This window comes from Oncorhynchus gorbuscha, linkage group LG05 (genome assembly GCF_021184085.1).
Source record: "Oncorhynchus gorbuscha isolate QuinsamMale2020 ecotype Even-year linkage group LG05, OgorEven_v1.0, whole genome shotgun sequence".
Lineage (NCBI taxonomy): Eukaryota > Metazoa > Chordata > Actinopteri > Salmoniformes > Salmonidae > Oncorhynchus > Oncorhynchus gorbuscha.
Window position 1 is genome coordinate 27,440,986 of NC_060177.1, and position 21,484 is coordinate 27,462,469.

The 21,484-nt window shown below is 42.4% G+C and overlaps 1 protein-coding gene across 18 annotated transcripts in view; it reads right to left on the reverse strand.

Moving 5' to 3' along the window:
* Positions 1-14,966: 14,966 nt before the first annotated feature.
* Positions 14,967-21,484, reverse strand: part of LOC124035774 (CUGBP Elav-like family member 4) — a 214,360-nt gene continuing 207,842 nt past the window's right edge. For all 18 annotated transcript variants that reach the window (XM_046349467.1, XM_046349465.1, XM_046349455.1 and 15 more), the window contains exon 13: positions 14,967-15,378. The gene's annotated coding sequence lies outside the window, so the exon portion shown is untranslated. The remainder of the gene's footprint in view (positions 15,379-21,484) is intronic.

Sequence of the window (21,484 nt, forward strand, 5' to 3'; positions counted from 1 at the left end):
TAATTAGAGAATAATGAAGCTTCAGTGTGATTTATGAAAATAGATTCAATGTCACAGCTGAATAGTGGCCTGTTAAATGACACTGACCCACCAAATACCAAGAGAGATTTGAACAAAGACTATCCTGAATACAAGTGAGAGGTTGGGGACTGGACTGGGCCAGGGTGGGCCTGAGGGAGGGGTAGTGGGATGTGTTGGCTTCGTAGCGAGCCAGAGGACCAATGCGGTGGTTGGGTTTTGGTTTATTCTGCTTACATCTAGAGAAGAAAGAAAAGCTGCTTTACCTCTCCAATACTGATTAAAGGCCCTGTTCTCCCACCGGGCTTCAGGCTAGTCTGGGTTCATTCAATCTCCGGCTTGATTACTCGATTGGACTCATTGATTGGAGAGGCACTTTAATGACCTATTGTCTCAAGTGTTAATCAGTTGTTGACAGACAGTTCTCTCTGGGACCAGCGGGGCTCGCTGAGACGGTCGGCCAGAGAGGAGAGGACCGATGTTCACTGGACTTACTGGGGCTGAATGATTCAAGGGCTATAAAATAGGAAGCACGTGGACCATCGATGTTCACGTTGGCCACGTCCCTCTGGAGTGCCACCGTGCTTGAGAGTGACATCATCGTCAGGGAGGGGGGGGGGGGGGGGTTAATGAGTCAGATGTACCTGGTTCGTTGTGCTCAAACCTTTTGCACTCACTCTGTTTTATATTTTATCGTTATGTTTTTACCACCCTGTGAGTTACCCTGAAACGAGAGAAAGATTGAGATATAAAAATGGGGGTTTGGTGCATGGTCTCTCTGTATGCACATTTCATCTTGTATTTATGGAAACTCTGCAATTGCAAATCACATAAATTCTAAAGAAATGTAGAACCTTGTAAAATATTACCTAGGGGATAGAGACGGGGGGATTTTATGAATAAGGTCCACTGGTGTAAAACTGAGTTAGTGACCAAGATTTGGAATGGACCAGCAAGCGTAATGTGTTCAGCTGTATGGCTAACGCAGTGAAAAAATAATGGTGTCATTAGTGATCATCCAAACCCCAGACCTTACAGATTTGCTCAAACAATTTTCTTCATCCAAAATGACAAATGACCCCTAATGTATAATTATTTCAATTGAAAAAAGTGCTAGATGAAAAGCACTAAATGGGCTTGGATATCAATTTCTAATTTGTATTACCCCCATTTAGTCACAGTTTTCCTTTTGAAGCCCTGTTGCAAAGAAAGAAAGAGATGAAAAGAGAGTGACGGAGAAGGAAAGTGACAGGTACTTAGAGGCATAGTGAGTCTGTGGGTGTGTGTATGCATACAGTACATGCTCCCCCCCCCCATCTTTATTACCTGAGACAATAGAGAAATTAGTTTTGACACAGAGTGGCTCTGACTGCCATTGGTGACATTTGGAGGAGGTGACGAGGGCTGCCACTGCAGAAGACTGTAAACTTTGACACAAAAGGATTGGGTGGAGATATAATGCAAATTGAGGTGGAGATAGAGAGAAGTTGTTTTACATCTTGATGACTGCTTGGTGAACATAATTTCAGCAACAATAAAAGCATATTAAGAAACACAAAGAAAACACCATACCTCTCCATAACTGCAGCAACAGAGATATCGCATGGCTGGCCGTTTTAATTATGGCATGTGCGGCCTCCTGTGGTGCCGCCTGTAGATTATGTCGTATGTTGCCTTTTTAATTATGGCATATAGTATAAGCTGTCAGTCAAACTAACCTCGACGGTTAAGCTTAGGTAATCATTCGGAGTGGATAAGGTAAGGGTTAAGGTTTGGGATATTGTTAACCTCAACGGTTAAATGTAGGTATTAATTTGGCGTGGTTAAGGTAAGGGTTAAGGTTTGGGATATTGTTAACCTCAACAGTTAAATGTAGTTATGGAATGGACCAGCAAGCGTAATGTGGCCTGTCCTTCTGTAGCTCAGTTGGTAGAGCATTCTTGTAGTTTCAGGGACCACCCATACGTAGAATGTATGCACACATGACTGTAAGTCGCTTTGGATAAAAGCGTCTGCTAAATGGCATATATTTGGCATATATTATAGTTATTAATTTGGCGTGGTTAAGGTAAGGGTTAAGGTTTGGGATATTGTTAACCTCAACGGTTAAATGTAGGTATTAGTTCAGAGTGGTTAAGGTAAGGGTTAAGGTTTGGGATATTGTTAACCTCAACGGTTAAATGTAGGTATTCATTTGGCGTGGTTAAGGTAAGGGTTAAGGTTTGGGATATTGTTAACCTCAACGGTTAAATGTAGGTATTAATTTGGCGTGGTTAAGGTAAGGGTTAAGGTTTGGGATATTGTTAACCTCAACGGTTAAATGTAGGTATTCATTTGGCGTGGTTAAGGTAAGGGTTAAGGTTTGGGATAGGGTTAAAACAGAACATTTAAAAACAAGAGGGAAACAAGAGGGATTGAACACTGGGATAGAACCCGCGATACGCAGAGCTATAGCTTGTAGTTTAACCCATCCCTAGCTAGAGAAGATGGTAATTGGTGGTGGTGTTGCCCGTAGTGGACGGTAGGAAATTACTATGGAAATAAAATGACAACTCATGCCATAATTTCACCATTTAGAATATGCCGAAATAAATGAGAATCGTCTAGACTGGCCTGATATTACTGTACATAAATTAACAGCTCCTCTGTATAAAACCTGTACTTTCATATTCATGTCTGTTGTTATTTCTATCCTATTGAAAACCAGAGTGGACATAATGGTTTAAGCCATCCTGTCCCCCTGTCCGTCTAGATCTATACCAAGCCCCTCGCTGGCTGTTGCTGCATCCTTCTCTTTAATTATCTCCCCCTTTCAATCCCAACATCGTCAAGTCTCATCAATGCTTCTTCATTTTTTGTCAATACCAGCACAGGCATAAGCTCTCCACACCTGGCCAGTCACCATGGAAACCTCACCTCTAACAACAAAGAGCTCTGTAAGAGACGGCAACGCTGTGTTCTCCTTGATTAGATATTGATTAAGCTTTTGTAAAACAAAATAGGATTAAAATGATTGGGCAGCTATGCTTACCCCGGGTCCACTCTAGACTTCCATTTAGTTATAAGCCTTTGTTATTTCAGAATCTACATGTTAAGGGGGATGGAATCGAAAATGCATAGCCTTTTCTCCTGTCATTTTAGAGACCCCTCCAGGGACAGGAAGATGCACAAAGCAACTAGTACTTTACAGGGGATTACAGAGGGCTGGGAGTTATTCTAGACGGATCTCAGCCTTGAATAGACTATTGTGAACAAATAGAGGCTTTTGAGTGGCATAGCCTATGCTTAGTGTTTCCGACATGTTACCCATTACAAGGACATGATAATAGGCCTGGTTGAAGTTGCCAGGGTGGCATTCTTGGGAGCCCTAATGGAAAAAACGATACATTGATGAACCATTAACATCATATGCTAAATGCATGCGAAATGACCAATAATAAGTCAATATTATTCAATAATAATATTATTATGGTGAATATTACAACATACTACGACGTAGACAAAACAACGTAGTTACACTGTAAAGAAAAAAAAAAGTAGTGTTGTTTTTACGGTAACTTACTGGCAGCCAGTTATTTGTAAGTTACTGTACAAAAAGGTTTGCTACTGTAAGTTCCAAATAAACTTTAGTTTAGCAGTACATTACTGTAGTTTCTATGGAATGTACGGTAACATACTGTACTTTTTTCCTACAGTAACTTACAGGTACCAGGCTGCCAGTAAGTTATCGTAAAAACGACAGGATTTCTTTTTTTTCTTTTTTTTTACAGTGTATGAAATCCTTATTAGCATACCTGTGTAAGCGGGATGCAGGATCAACTGGAAGTTTCTTTTTAACTATTTGAGCAATTACCTATTTTTTTTCTCTCTCACCTCTAATTGGGACTCCAGACTGTATCAACACAAGGCACCTAACAAGTGTGAACTTCTCACTTACCAGAGAAGTAGGTGTGTGTCACCCTCATGCAAAAGAGGGAACTGAAGAGCTGTAAGGTTGAGAGAACGGGGAGAACTCACCACACCTCTCCTGCTTGAAAAAAGTGGGGATCTCTTAATTGAGGGTAACCATTCAGAGGAATTTCGAATTAACATTGTCGAAACAATCTGACCCTTTCTCATAATAGTACACAACCAAACACAAAAACATCCATCTCTTTTATTATCTCCCCCATAACAGCTTTTTAAATGTATTTTTGAAAATCTTCAACCAGTCTTTAATTGGTATTCTACACTCTGAAGAGTACAGATGGAAGTGTTCTTGTAGTATTCTACCTTCTTTTACCCACACCCCTCCTTCCCCGAAAACAAACAACCAAAAGCCTGTTAGCTGTGTTTCATTGGCTTTAGGGGAAACAGGACAGATTGAGTATCGACAGTGTTAGCTAGCTGCAGAAGCTTATAGCTCAGAGGCAACACTGTGAAATCTCAGGGGTAGGAGAGAGACACAATCAAAAAGGCAGAAATAATTCTGCAAAGACTCACATCGAGGACCTATCCAGTTTGTCATGAGGAATCATGGACTGTCGGCAGCACAATGAGGAAGTCTCCAGGGACACAGACCAAGAGTCACCATGTGATGGCTACGAGTTACTGTTCCAACTGGGCCTTTGTGCTTTTTTATCATCTGCAGATTTAACCACTATAAATCTGTTTCCACACCGATACTATTCTCTTTGTACCGGGGGACAAATAAAGAAGATACATCTTTAGTGTCTGTGGGGACTATGTGGTCATTGAAATCCCTTGGGTGACATATTCTATTCTGGGATGTGTTGCTGTCCAACCAGAGATACTCAAAATAAAGAGTAAAATCATATTTGGCCCAACTGAGTGTAACCTTTGAACTGGGCTGTGACGTGTGATGTGTCAAGGCTGGTGTCCTCACTGTTTAGGTTTAACGAAAGCGGAGGTGAGTTGGTCCATAAGAAGGTCACCTAGTTAACCACAGACAGGCTCAACGTTACTGAAGCCTCTGTCTGCACTACCAATATTTCCTTCCTTCCTTTTCCTTTGTTATTATGGTCTACGAGATCAAATTCATTGATTCGTCTATTGATCTTTTACTTCTTATTAGTCAGATGCCAACTCACAAAAATCCCTCGTGCACCTTGGTTTGTTTCAACTGTTACACCTCAGAGGTCAATGGAATATCCATTTCAGGTTCATCAATTCACAAATGATTCCCCTCCCACTCCCAATCTCCCTCCCATTTATTATGCATTATTCGTCCTTTTTAAACGATTTTCTACTAACCTTCTAATTTGTTATTCAGATATGGTTAGCACTATTATCTCAATTATAACAATGACACATTCTAAATGCATTCTGTGTATATATCACATGACAGAAGGCACCACAAGATGTTTTACAGCTATACCAACCAAGGCCATGTCATGGCATGCTCTTCCAAGTTCAGCAGACTTTAGTTGACTGTAAATGATTGAATCAATAAAAGGAGGACAACGCAGGCTCAATCTTCTACAGGACTGTGCTTTATTTTAGTCTAAGCAGAATATAATGAACTAGAGAACTACAGTTCAGGAGCACTATGGGAGAAACCACCCCGAATTAGGGAAAACAGACCCGTGCCAACACTAAGTCAAATTACAGTTCCGTTTTGAGAAAATAGGGATAATCAACTAACTTTGTTCAAGTAAAAATGAGAAAGATATATACAATTATATCGAAAATATAAATAAATCAGCTAATATGTACCTAAAATAAATGACGATAAAATACATAAAATGACATGTTTTATATGTCTGACAGAAGTCAAATCAAGTGGATGAAATGCGAGAGAGAACCTGGGAATGTAATGTCTCATGAAGCAAAGTACAGTGGATGATTTTCGCTTTCCTTTATATCTTAATGGTTGCACAAAGGCTCTCATTTCATGTTTGATTAGGGCAACTCTGCTCTGTTGGTTTCATGTGGTAAAATTTGGTCCATGTAACCGATGGAAATGTAACTGTACTGTATGACCCCGTCCTTATTGGTGTCAGAAGTGGGATTGAGGCAAAACTGACACAAGGCAATCTTTACAACTGACAGCTGCATTTCAATGAAACAGAAACTCATCATCTCAGTATGGAAAAACCAGAGCATGTTTACGAACAATGGAAAAGAACTAGCATTGGCATCCCCAGAATACAATGTATGTGCTGCGTTTTTTTAAGGTAATACTGCCAGAGAGAATGAATGTGTTTTAAGGCAGACTTCCCTCTCTTGATCAGTTTGGTGTCAGGGCCATGGGTTGACCTGACTAGACCAAAACAGTGTTGTGGAACTTTGAATCTGTTAGTGGCACATTTTCTTCAGTGGTGTTGGAGTCAACCACACAGTTGTTATATACAAGTTTGTCCAGTAATGTTGAAATAGCTCTTAAGAAATTATGTCTGAGAGAAACTTCCCGCATACAGAAAAGACGACAATCAAAGAGATGTCTCTGATTCTTTTTCTAGAAAAAGATAATAATTCAAGATGAAGAAAGAAATGATCAAACAAAAGAGAAATGTTAAAAGGTTAAAAGACAATGATCACGTTAAATGACAGCTTATCTTCCATACAAATCTGACAACATATGTTCTGAGGTTTTCCCAAAGAACAGAAGGTCGACAGTGAAATCCTTTTGAACGTTACTTACAGCCGATGCGTCCTCTCGAAATTGTGTTGTGCAATGGATTCATCATTATGAATCTCCATGACCTTTTATAATCTGTACAGTCAAGTTTCTAAGTCTTGTACTGAATGTAAGAGCTTTCTGTCAACAGCATGTCTTTAAACTTGCCCATTTACAAGTAATTCCATATGGGGATTGTGTTGCAAAAAGTCCCTTCAACATGTATCTTCAAAGCATATCAGAATAAACCTTGAGACAATGGGTCCATCGCAGCTTCAGCAGATAACAAAACAGAAAACATAAGAGAATGGGGAAAAAAGAACCATTTACCAACATTAATATAAAATCCATTTTAACATCAGCGCTTCAATATACAAGAAAAAAAAATCCCTACTGTTTTTGATCAATTATTTCATAGTTTCCTTCTCGTAGTCAGTGAAATATATGAACTATTTCTTTCTTTTTTTCAACATGATTTATTGTATGGTCGTCTATAAAGAAGCCTTAACAGAATTAAAAAATAAGCTATGTAATATGTACAGGAGTACCGCAGGCAGCTGTGTACTCGGGCTGAAGGAGAGCAGAGGCAGGGGCAGGCCACAGAGGCAGGGAGATCTGCAGGGTAGTCATTCATTCTAGTAGCAGTGCATCCGGCTCACCTGGCCCTCTTTTTTTCTCATCATACACCTGTGTTCTGTGTTTGGATAATGTGTAAATATGTTTTCAGCTCCAATCTGGCAACCCCTCACCCCCTTCTGCCCATACCCGTGGAGCTGTGGAATGCAGTGGTGACCGGCGGGCGCCGCCCAGCCCCGGTGGCAAGCTAGCTAGCTAGCAACTAGCGAACTAACGGCTGCTGTCACTATCACCTGCTCCTCTGCATGGCACGGAGCAGACTGAGGGGCGGGCCTACTCTTCACGTCTTTGAGGTCACATATATCAGTCTCATCAGCTCCGATTGGACTAATCCAATTAGCTAGTGCACAGGCAATCTTTCAACTGTCAGAAATATCATGATGTGTCAGTGTAAACCTAATTAATGGATTGCTCCAGGCTGGAATTGAAGCCCTACTAAATCATCTAGAATCAGATCTCTGCTATCCTCTCCCTGTTATGTTGGGTGGTGTTCAGCTGAGTGTATAGTGCATATTCATTCATGTTTACTCAGTAACCAAAAGGCCAAAAGGTTAAAATATCCCACCCTCTCCAAAGATTCCCTGCACTGCTGTGGATACGTTTTATAGTGACATCAATGTCCCACGCAGCCAGGCGACTACTATAGACAGACCTCTCTACTGTACAGTTCTTACTTCCTGACTCATTTGCTTGTGTTCAATTATTTACATGAAGGAATAAAAAATTCTGTCTCCATCACTTTGATTCGAATCTCCAGCTTTGTTGTCAAACATGATCCCACACTTTTCTGTGATTGACTGCTCTTTATGTTGTTTATGAATAAAGTCTTTCCTTTTAGTGTCTTTTAAAATTGCACGATGACCTGATGAATCCAAGGCATTAATGTTTCAATGACAGACAGCACTCCTCCTGACTGACTGACAGTGTGATTCTGTCTCTGGCTCCTCCAGCTGCCCTGGCAGAGGTCCAACATGCTCCCCCAGCTCCCACCACACTCTCTACGCCTCTGGGTAAATACGCAGCTCTTATTCCTCCCCAGCCTGACAAGGCAGGCAGGGCCCATGGGGAAGGCAAGGCTCTGAAAGTTTCCACTAATCATGACATCATAGCGCCTGATGCCCTGAGTATCGAAGTGACTTTGTGGAGTTTCAGTTTAGCACGCACCCCCCCCCCTCCAAACCCACTTCACTTCCCCTCTCAGCTAAAATCCCATTTCCACGGCGAAAACCCCTTTTTGCATTACCTAAGCGAGATGACGGAAAAGCTCTCCTCTTCTCCCAAAGCAGCTATTAAATGAGAGCCATTAATTTCTCCCTCCTGTCCAACAGGTTCCTTTAATTATCTCTCCACTTTCAGTCAATTACATTTCACTTCCTTTCCTTGACAATCACTGCTATTTTAGGGTGAGTGTTCTCTACACCCAGGGGCTGGGGTCTGCTAGACATGCTAGGCAGATCTCTCTTTGCTCACAAGGATTGGTTATTCAACCCATCCACCAGCTTCAGAGCTCAGATGATTGGTTAACTAGCCTCTTAGTCAACCTATTCGGCTCTTAGGATTGGTTACCCTGCCCCTCTGTCAGCCTCGGAGATCTGAGGTTTCTAACTCCTCATGAGGACAGACTTTATGGAATGCAAACTAGGAAGGTATTATAACTAGAACCAGTAGAGGAGGCAGAATAACCAGAGGTTAAGAAATGTGAATAACTGCCTCACAGGTGCTAATGTTACATGAGAAGGTCAGACATTACATTGACCGTTGACATGACCAGAAATATGTTTTTGTTATATTATATTTTACATACAGTACCAGTCAAAAGTTTGGACACACCTGCTCATTCAAGGGTTTTTCTTTATTTTTTACTTTTATCTACAATGTAGAATAATAGTGAAGACATCAAAACTATGAAATAACACATATGGAATCATTAAGTAACCAAAAAAGTGATAAACAAATCAAAATATATTTATATTTGAGATTCTTCAAAGTAGCCACCTTTTGCCTTGATGACAGCTTTGCACATGCTTGGCATTCTCTTAACCAGCTTCATGAGGTAGTCACCTGGAATGCCTTTCAATTAACAGGTGTGCCTTGTTAAAAGTTCTTTTGTGGAATTTCTTTCCTTCTTAATGCGTTTGAACCAATCAGTTGTGTTGTGACAAGGTAGGGGTGGTAAACAGAAGATAGTCCTATTTGGTAAAATACCAAGTCCATTTTATGGTAAGAACAGCTCAAATAAGCAAAGAGAAACATCAGTCCATTACTTTATGACATGAAGGTCAGTCAATCTGGAACATTTCAAGAGCGTTGAAAGTTTATTCAAGTGCAGTTACAAAAACCATCAAGCACTATGATGAAACTGGCTCTCATGAGGACAGACACAGGAAAATGAAGACCCAGAGTTACGTCTGCTGCAGAGGATAAGTTCATTAGAGTTCCAGCCTCAGAAATTGCAGCCCAATTAAATGCTTCACAGAGTTCAAGTAACAGACACAACTCAACATCAACTGTTCAGAGGAGACTGTGTGAATCATGCCTTGCTGCAAAGAAACCACTACTAAAGGACATAAATAAGAAGAAGAGACTTGCTTGGGCCAAGAAACACGTGCAATCATCATTAGACCGGTGGAAATCTGTGTTTTGGTCTGATGAGTCCAAATTTGAGATTTTGTTCAAAACGCCGTGTCTTTGTGAGACGCAGAGTAGGAGAACGGGTAATCTCCACATGTGTAGATCCCACCGTGAAGCATGGAGGAGGAGGTGAAATGGTGTGGGGGTGCTTTACTGGTGACACTGGGATTTATTTAGAATTCAAGGCACACTTAACCAGCATGGCTATCACAGTATTCTACAGCGATACGTCATCCCATCTTGTTTGCACTAAGTGGGACAATCATTTGTTTTCAAACAGGACAATGACCCAACACACCTCCAGGCTGTGTAAGGGCTATTTGACCAAGAAGGAGAGTGATGGTGCTGCATCAGATGACCTGACCTCCACAATCACCCGACCTCAACCCAATTAAGATGGTTTGGGATGAGTTGGACCGCAGAGTTAAGGAAAAGCAGCCCACAAGTGCTCAGAATATGTGGGAACTCCTCCAAGACTGTTGGAAAAGCATTCCAGGTGAAGTTGGTTGAGAGAATGCCAAGAGTGTGCAAAGCTGTCATCAAGGCAATGGGTGGCTACTTTGAAGAACCTAAAATCTAAAATATATTTTGATTAGTTTAACACTTTTTTGGTCACTACATGAGTCCATATGTGTTATTTTATAGTTTTGATGCCTTCACTATTATTCTACAATGTAGAATATAGTAAAAATAAAGAAAAACCCTTGAATGAGCAGGCGTGTCCAAACTTTTGACGGGTACTATGTTTCCAAACAGACATAAAGTGACTTGAACGAACAACATCAATAACCTATAATGTCAATCTAAATATTCTCATCTGAACATGAGTGGGTGGATTTCAGTCCTGCGTAAGGCGAGTCACCCCTAAGTTAACATTCTCCAGACAGCCTGTGCCTCGACTTAAGGCCAGACAGGGCCAGATCTGAGCTGAGATTGGCTGAGCTGGCAGCCTTCTGCAGTCAGTAAAAGAAGGATATAAAACCCACTTCTCATTTCTGATGTTCCAGAGCCTGGCTTCACTACAGCTATTTCTGTTTTCACTGCATGTCACACTAATAACCTTCCTCCCCTGTGTAGAAGAGCAATAAGAGTACCCTCGTTCAAACAGCTCCCTGATTTAACATTGTCTAATCTAGCCTTCCCAAGCATGTTTCTGCAGCTCCCTGGTGCAACAGAAAGGCTATACGAGCGTAGCACGTTAGCCAAGCAGGGAATATAAGACTGGGCAGGGGGTTGGACCTAGGCTGAACCTAACCTTGCTCTAAGTTGACTGTAGGGGTGTGCAGCATATATCTGGTGTAGGAGCCATCAGAGGGCTCATGGGGAGGCTAATGGGACTAGTCCTGCAGGAGGTGCTTTTGAAGCGGCAGAGAGACAAGCATAGGAGATTTCATCGCTCACGGAACATTAGGTTTCCTATTGATTAATTCAGCATTACATAAATAATGAGCACAAAATGGCTGCTGTGAAGTACATGCATTCATATTGACCTACTTCACATTAATTCATGTGGCTTCCTAGTTCCTACATGTTTGGCTGACTTCATAACAACTAATGGTTGAGTGTTTTTACTGTTTTTGAAGGCAAGCCGCGACAACCCATGACCAAAGCTGGCACTGTTTTTTCAATGGGCATCGTTTTGATTCAAAATAACTACTGTGCTCCTCCAGTTCTGAACAATATTCTGTGCTTTGCAGGTGTCCCGACTGCAATACTGCCGTGACAAAGACAACACTTTTAGAGCTGGTTGTTTTGTGGAAAATGGCGGCCTCTGAGGCGATTGTTGAGACACAATTAAGTGCAATAGCACATGCCACCCGGCAGGCAGCTGCAACAGAGGAACTGAGGGTTTTTAAACGGAGGAGTTGGTTGTCTGCTAACCATTTCAACCTGCTATTGTTCAGTACCTTTTGTGCCTGGAGCAATATTTCAAACCGGGTCTCTTTTGCCTTATCTTCAACATAATCTATACCCACGCCAATCAAATATCCAACATTAATACCCAGAGTAGCTTTGACATGGAGGGTTTCATCCTGCTTCCTGCATCTCATCTCCATCATAAATACGGCTGCGGTGATATCGGTGCCAGGTCAGCTGTCGGCATCCTTGCCAGGGAGCCGCTACAAACATAATTCTCTCTAATCTACCTTCTGTCATCACAGAGCATTCAAGGGACCATCCCCACTGTAATTTGGTCCAGGTGATTATGCAGATGACTTTTCACTTGGTTGGTGTTAATGTATAGAGCCTCACTATTACAACGTGATTAGAGGGAAAGGTGAAATAGCATGTCTAATACGGAGGAAGAGATAATCGAAGGCGACTGAAGCCAAACACTGAACTGCAGGTTGGTTTGAAACATTGTTCCAGGGGAACAGCTGAACAGCTATGAACAGCTAGGTTGGGGTTCTGGAAGGCATGATGGAACAGAACAGTGTCTATTCATAGCAGAGGAACACAAACACAAAGTCAGAAGCTAACATTCATTACAGTAATGTGGTATGATAAAAACAAGGATACAAATCAAGACAAATCCAAGAGCTTTTCGCTCACAGAAAAGATTGGCATTGTGTTGTATTTAAGCAGCCGGGAGAAAGAGAATGAAAGTCATGTGTCTTGATGTCTCTTGTGTGATGCAGGCAGGCAGGCAGGCAGGGCTTTCAGTCAGCGACTTGGAATGCGTCCGCTCTGCTTTGGAGAGCAAGTCCCAGAGGTAAACAGACACAGGCTGGACAGAAGGCAGCAGGTACCTAATACATGCCAAGTGATTCCTTATCAACCCTTCAATCCCATTCCCCAAGAGCAAGCCAGCACAGATACATGGAGGCTGCGCTTGCTGTGGCTTCGGTCCCCGGGGGAAAACTCCAAGAAGCATCACTTTAAAGGATAAAGTAAGACGAGGTTGGACATGCTGGCGTGGAGTAGAGCTCAGAGATCAGGGTTTGGCTGTTGACTTCTCCCACTTTCCTCTCCCCTTCTCTTCCATGTCCAGCTCTACCTCCCCCTCGGTATGCCTTCAGTCAACTCTCAGGGAGTTGTGAGGGAGGGGGGAGAGCTGGTGTTCTACTGAGAGAACTTGAGGAAGTGTGGACAATGAATGACTTGCCATCTTATCCTTCCTCGAGACTCATAGCAAACATATTGATCTGGTTTTCATAGAGGGGCCAGCTGCATCCACCACTGTAAAATAGTCCAAATAAAGGGTCTCGTGGACACTAAGTCAAAGCCTGACAAGTTAAGAGTTCAGAGCTGTGTTCTGCTAGGCATGGATTGGCAGGGAGGAGCTGAATGATGGCTGTGGTATGGCTGTAATTCAGACTGTGTTAGGTTAGGTTGAGTCGGATAGGTAGGTTTTTTCCACAGGCTTATTATATAATATTTGAAAAAAAGCAGGTCAGGGATGGGACATGTTAACAGTGGCATGTACATTATATACGACAAAGTTAAATGAGCTCTAAAAGCTTCCACTGTTTTGCCATCGATAAATCTAGCGTGTCTTTCAGAGCAAGTTCTGCTTGTGTCTGTTCTACAGCCGGGGAGATGAGGCGATGTTTCTCAATCTCACCAGAGCTTTAGAGCGGCTTCAGCGGACATAAATATCCCTATCCCTCTCTCTCTTTCTCCCTCTTGCCTAAAACATGGTTATTTTTAATGGGTCTATTTTTTTCGTTTACTCAAACGCCACGAGAGCCAATTCATTGTTATACTGTTGAGTCCACTCTTTTGGCAGTTTCAGTAGCTATCAACTCAATCATTTTCTTCTCTGCTTGCCTTAATTTTTGTCCATTAGTCCATCTCGTTTGCAGGAGCTTCTCTTTATGCAACTCTTTAATAACTTTTATAATAGCACACTTCCTGTCGTAATAATAGAGCTCAAAAGAAAAGAACACACCATGTCCGATTTGCTTGTTTTTTTTACAGTGGATTGTCGCTTGAACACAAAGGCTTGTGGGAAATAAGCCTCTCATATCTGCACCCTGTCCAGCACAGACACTCGGAAGGTTCATCTGTCTTTTCTCTTCTTCTTCCCCCTCTTCTCAAAAACAGTTCCTTTATAGCTGTCAGATAGTGCTGTGAGTGAGTTGTACACCATGATGAGGGACATGTCCAGCGGCCCGACCGTAACATCCAAGAGAGAGACCCCAATGCCCCAAAGCCCACTGGGACGGGACAGACAAGATGAATATTTTTTCCTTTTTCATCCCTCCCTACTTTACAAGTTCAAGTATTTTTTTCTTTAAAAAAAACAACAGCAAAAAAGAGCAAATCTACTTTTCTAATATTCTACATTTTCTAATCTACTAACTGGTGGCAAAACAGCAACCAGAACATAATAATCAGCCCCTTTACTACGTTTCCTTGTCTTTTTTTCAATGTATACATTATTTCCTTTATCTTTTTATTCTTACTTAGGCCACTGGATATTGATTTAATGATTTATTTTGACTACTATTAAATTGTAATACTTGCAGCTACAAGGTAAGAGTTTTTAAATATATATATATATATATATATATGTATATATATTTATATTCTTTTAAAAAGCGTTAAGTCCTTTGGTCCCTATTTCCTAAGGAATGATGCATGTAAATTCTCCTGGATTCTCCATTTCTCTTCTTCTTTTCTCAGAGCTCGCCCTGTTCACAGAGCACATCACCTGTGTAGGCACGAAAACCAAAATGGCAGCAGGCTGGTGTGTGTATGTGTGCGTGTGTGTGTGTGTGTGTGTGTGTGTGTGTGTGTGTGTGTGTGTGTGTGTGTGTGTGTGTGTGTGTGTGTGTGTGTGTGTGTGTGTGTGTGTGTGTGTGTGTGTGTGTGTGTGTGTGTGTGTGTGTGTGTGTGTTTATGTGTGTGTCTGTCTGTCCGCATGTATGTTTAAGTTGGCAAATGCACATACAGGTATGTACACTGTAGGATGTCTGAGAGAATATTTGTGTGTGTGTGTGTGTGTGTGTGTGTGTGTGTGTGTGTGTGTGTGTGTGTGTGCGTGTGCGTGTGTGTGTGTGTGTGTGTGTGTGTGTGTGTGTGTGTGTGTGTGTGTGTGTGTGTGTGTGTGTGTGTGTGTGTGTGTGTGTGTGTGTGTGTGTGTGTGTGTGTGTGTTGGCCTGTATGTATGCATGTTTGTTTGGTAAGAGTGTGTTAATGTCTATATATATCGGTGTCAGTTTGCATGCTTTGAGCATAATGTGTCTATAAAGGTTTTCCATCTTGTTTAAAAAACAGCAGCAAAAAGTTGGTCTCTGCAAAAAATCCTCTTCCACAGACGCCAAAGCAAAACAGGGAAAAGAGGCATTTGCTAAAAAAAAATTAAAAAAGAATCTCCGGGTTCCTTCTCCTCCTCAGTCACCCAATCTTCTCCAGCTATTCTTCCAGCAGAATCAAGGGACCACCCTTCTTTCATGATATGTAGCAGAGCAAGAAGTCTTTGTACTTTATACTGCACTTGTGGAAATAAGGTGTTGTGGCCCTTCATCCTGTGAGAGAGAGAGAGAGAGAGAGAGAGAGAGAGAGAGAGAGAGAGAGAGAGAGAGAGAGAGAGAGAGAGAGAGAGAGAGAGAGAGAGAGAGAGAGAGAGCAGATTCAGTGAGGTGAGGGCACAGGGGTCTTGTTCAGGGTGCTGGCTCCTGCCTGGTTTAGCACACTGACAGGCACAGCTAACAGAATGGAAAACAGACAAAGGAAAAGAAGGAGGATGTCAATCAGATCTAGAAAGTAGTGGGCTGAAGGTGGAGGGGTTGTGTTTTACCATAAGCAACAGTCATGTATGATGTGACAGCTCTAATCCAAAGGCGGTAGGTATTTAAAACAACTTTACTCTCGACTCAGAAAAAAATGATTTTACTAAACGTTAGCCTGTCATCTCTGTTAATTCCTCTGTTAATAGTATTTGCTGATCATTTGTGATAATAATTGTAAAAAATTCCAATGACAACCGAGGGAAGGGGGACGCTGAAGACGAATGGATGCACTGAAGGTCAAATAGTAGCCCATTAATGATAATATTATCATGTTAAAAATTATTATTACATAACTCCAGGGGGAGGAAAAGTTTATGATCATCTTTTCATGCTTTTTTCGTGTAGTGAACAAATTAAAAACGAATACTCAAACTATTGGAAAATACACCCAGAGCTATAATGTTTTCATTGCCATAACAGTAGATATGAAATACATACTTTTTATGGATTTGTGTGCTTTTTGGCAATGGTTGAATAAGCTGGAGTTACAGTTGGATGCAATCATCCTTAATGTGTACTGGCCCTGAATCCTGGTAGAAAAAGACAGCCAAATCACAGCTAATCACTCTCACAGAGCCCACATGAAAAATATCTGACTTTGTGGAGCGCAAGTCTTTGTTCTGTTATTTTCTCCTGAGAAATGAGCTTGTTACCATTTTATAATAGATCAGCTACTTAACTGTGGGAGATGAGATGCTGGTAACGCATTTCATATCTGCGGAAGCAAGCAGGACCATTAGAGATAAGCCTTCGCACTAAAATACCTGATTATAGATGTTCCAGTTTTTATACAAAAACACCAGTAATTCAAAGTAAGCATCTACCATAGAAGTTACAGTATAGAAGAAGAAAAAACATTCTATTTAAAACATAACAGCTTGTATTTCCAGAGGGGAGTTTTAAGTGGAAGCAACTGATGAAGAACAAACTACTGGAAAAACATCTTTATATCTACATGGATAACTACCTACTTTCACACAAATGCGTACACCCTGAAGTGGCTCTCAATTAGAGATTGATGAGAGAGACACAGCCACAGGCGAGACAGGCGAACCCAGAGAGACCTGAGTTACAGGAGAGATCGGCGAACCCAGAGAGACCTGATCTACAGAGGAGACAGGCGAACCCAGAGAAACTTGATCCACAGGGGAGACAGGCGAACCCAGAGAAACCTGATCCACAGGGGAGACAGGCGAACCCAGAGAGACCTAGGTTACAGGAGAGATCGGCGAACCCAGAGAGACCTGATCTACAGAGGAGACAGGCGAACCCAGAGAAACTTGATCCACAGGGGAGACAGGCGAACCCAGAGAAACCTGATCCACAGGGGAGACAGGCGAACCCAGAGAAACCTGATCCACAGGGGAGACAGGCGAACCCAGAGAAACATGATCCACAGGGGAGACAGGCGAACCCAGAGAGACCTAGGTTACAGGAGAGATCGGCGAACCCAGAGAGACCTGATCTACAGAGGAGACAGGCGAACCCAGAGAAACTTGATCCACAGGGGAGACAGGCGAACCCAGAGAAACCTGATCCACAGGGGAGACAGGCGAACCCAGAGAAACCTGAACCACAGGGGAGACAGGCGAACCCAGAGAAACCTGATCCACAGGGGAGACAGGCGAACCCAGAGAAACCTGATCCACAGGGGAGACAGGCAAACCCAGAGAAACTTGATCCACAGGGGAGACAGGCGAACCCAGAGAAACCTGATCCACAGGGGAGACAGGCGAACCCAGAGAAACATGATCCACAGGGGAGACAGGCGAACCCAGAGAGACCTAGGTTACAGGAGAGATCGGTGAACCCAGAGAGACCTGATCTACAGAGGAGACAGGCGAACCCAGAGAAACTTGATCCACAGGGGAGACAGGCGAACCCAGAGAAACTTGATCCACAGGGGAGACAGGCGAACCCAGAGAAACCTGATCCACAGGGGAGACAGGCGAACCCAGAGAAACCTGATCCACAGGGGAGACAGGCGAACCCAGAGAAACCTGATCCACAGGGGAGACAGGCGAACCCAGAGAAACATGATCCACAGGGGAGACAGGCGAACCCAGAGAAACATGATCCACAGGGAGACAGGCGGGCCCAGAGACCTAGGTTACAGGAGAGATCGGCGAACCCAGAGAGACCTGATCTACAGAGGAGACAGGCGAACCCAGAGAAACTTGATCCACAGGGGAGACAGGCGAAGAGAAACCTGATCCACAGGGGAGACAGGCGACCCAGAGAAACCTGAACCACAGGGGAGACAGGCGAACCCAGAGAAACCTGATCCACAGGGGAGACAGGCGAACCCAGAGAAACCTGATCCACAGGGGAGACAGGCAAACCCAGAGAAACTTGATCCACAGGGGAGACAGGCGAACCCAGAGAAACCTGATCCACAGGGGAGACAGGCGAACCCAGAGAAACATGATCCACAGGGGAGACAGGCGAACCCAGAGAGACCTAGGTTACAGGAGAGATCGGTGAACCCAGAGAGACCTGATCTACAGAGGAGACAGGCGAACCCAGAGAAACTTGATCCACAGGGGAGACAGGCGAACCCAGAGAAACTTGATCCACAGGGGAGACAGGCGAACCCAGAGAAACCTGATCCACAGGGGAGACAGGCGAACCCAGAGAAACCTGATCCACAGGGGAGACAGGCGAACCCAGAGAAACCTGATCCACAGGGGAGACAGGCGAACCCAGAGAGACCCAGTGCCCTGCTGGCTGATTGTCCTGACAGACTGCACTTAGTTAAGTCAGAGATCTGTATATAATGACACGATATTCATGTCTCTGCACTAACAATGGGAGTTGTTGTCCCAAAGGCAGGAAGGCAGGTGACAAGCTTCGGACCAAAATAAGCCCATAGAAACGCATGGGGCTTATTTTTGGCAGATTTTGGAGAGAGTAAAAATATTTGTAGATGATTCATCATGAGACAATAGTAACTCATACATGGCATGCACCAGTAATCTATTCAGTGCTAAAATAATTACAAACACATTGAGTTAATTGTTGGTCATGATAATACTGAAAAGACCAGACTAAAACAACACAAGCAGAGGAGGCACCATTCATGGTATTAGTTTCTTTGATTTATTTTTGATGGTGTTTGTGTGTGAATGTGGGTGGAGTCAGGCTGGGGTGTGTGGGGCTACACCACTGCCTGCAGCTCTGCAGTCACAACGTAATTGGTTAGCCCCCTCATAAATATATACATGGGAAGTTATCCTCATGTTAGGCAAACAAAACAATCACACCAAGTACTCCAAGTGCAGACCAAATGCAGGGAGGAGTGGAGGAGAGTCAACATTTTCCTGCGCTTCTTTACAGTTTGTGGATGGATAGATGGATGGAGGAGATTTAATTGGCTGCACAAACACAGGGTCATCTTGTCTATCACTCAACTAAAGAGCTGGGGATTGACTAAGAAAAGGTTATTTAAGCAAAGAATCTGTCTTATGACAACAAAAGTGGGCATCAGCCCTCTTGTGTGAAGAAATGTTGGTACAAATGATAAATCATTACAAAAACACTGTTGGCAAACACAGTGCCTTCAGAAAGTATTCATACCCCTTGACTTATTCCATATTTTCTCGTGTTAGTCTGAATTCAAAATTGATTGAAAATATTTATTTCTCTCACCCATCTACACACAATAACCCAGAATGACAAAGTGAAAGCAAGTTTTTAGACATGTTAGTAAATTTATTGAAGATGAAATACAGAAATATCTCATTTGCATACAATAGGTATTCACAACCCTGAATTAATATATGTTAGAATCACCTTTGGTAGTGATTACAGCTGTGAGTCTTTCTGGGTAAGTCTCTAAGAACTTTGCACACCTGGATTGTACAATATTTGCACTTTTTTATTTTTTATTTTTTTTTATTCTTCAAGCTCTGTCAAGTTGGTTGTTGATCATTGCTAGACAGACGTTTTCAAGTTATTCAAGTTATTCATTTTTGTCTCATCAGACCACATGACCTTCTCCCATTCCTCCTCTGGATCATCCAGATGGTCATTGACAAACTTCAGACGGGCCTGGACATGCGCTGGCTTGAGCAGGGGAACCTTGCGTGCGCTGCAGGATTTTAATCCACGACGGCGTAGTGTGTTACTAATGGTTTTCTTTGAGACTGTGGTCCCAGCTCTCTTCAGGTCATTGACCAGGTCCTGCCGTGTAGTTCTGGGCTGATCCCTCACCTTCCTCGTGATCATTGATGCCCCACGAGGTGAGATCTTGCATGAAGCCCCAGACCGAGGGTGATTGACCATCATCTTGAACTTCATCCATTTTCTAATAATTGTACCAACAGTTGTTTTCTTCTCACCAAGCTGCTTGCCTATTGTCCTGTAGCCCATCCCAGCCTTGCGCAGGTCTACAATTGTATCCCTGATGTCCTTACACAGCTCTCTTGTCTTGGCCATTGTGGAGAGGTTGGAGTCTGTTTGATTGAGTGTGTAGACAGGTGTCTTTTATACAGGTAACGAGTTCAAACAGGTGCAGTTAATACAGGTAAAGAGTGGAGAACAGGAGGGCTTCTTAAAGAAAAACTAAAAGGTCTATGAGAGACAGAATTCTTACTGGTTGGTAGGTGATCAAATACTTATGTCATGCAATAAAATGCCAATTAATTACTGACAAATCATACAATCTGATTTTCTGGATTTTTATTTTAGATTCCGTCTCTCACAGTTGAAGTGTACCTATGATAAAAATTACAGACATCTACATGCTTTGTAAGTAGGAAAACCTGCAAAATTGGCAGTGTATCAGATACTTATTCTCCCCACTGTATATACATAATATGACATTTGAAATGTCTTTATTCTTTTGGATCTTCTGTGAGTGTAATGTTTACTGGTCATTTGTATTGTTTATTTCACTTTTATGTATTATCTACTTCACTTGCTTTGGCAATATTAACATATGTTTCACATGCAAATAAAGCCCCTTGAATTGAATTGAATTGAGAGAGAGAGAGAGAGAGAGAGAGAAAGGTACAGAATATCCATACACATTGAAGTTCACGAGAAAAAAAAGGAAACACTAAAAGGTCACGTCTGAACAGCAAAAAGGGTCAAAAGTCAAGTCATTATCGATCATGAGCAAACCAGTCAATCAGCACATCAGATTTACCTAACAGCTAGCAGCAATCAAAATTAATCCATTTACTGCACTTCACAAGCTGCCAAAAATATACAAAATAGAGATAGAGATATATAAAGGACTCAACGCCACGTCATGCAACTCACGCAGTCACAGTCCTGCAACATGACGTCATCAGAAATAAAATGACACCATGGGTTCAACTTACAGATGTGGGAACTGGGAACGTGTCCCCGTGACTGGTGGCTACTGGTTGGCTACACAACGACCATGGAGAGGCCATCTCATGTTATGATTGGCCGGTTGGCAGGTTGGGTTGGGTGCAAAACAAAAGAAGAAGAGAAGCGGTGGAGTTCCAATTTTTTTTCTCAAGTGGTAAATATGATGTAGACTTTACTTTCCCATTTATTCCAGCCTCTCTCTCTCTCTCTCTCTCTCTCTCTCTCTCTCTCTCTCTCTCTCTCTCTCTCTCTCTCTCTCTCTCTCTCTCTCTCTCTCTCTCAACGTCTCTGGCTGACAAACCAAATGAAGGGAGGTTATTACTGTCAAAACGAAAAAGTCAACAAATCAATTGGAAATATGGTGATAAAAATGGAACCTTCAAAAATAACTAAAATAATGGCCTTTATTTTTTCTTTTTGAAGCAGTTCTGAGAGAACATTTATAGGGTAAAAGACTAGAGTGCTGCACTGTGCTCACAAAGATAAGACCAGGCCAAATGGC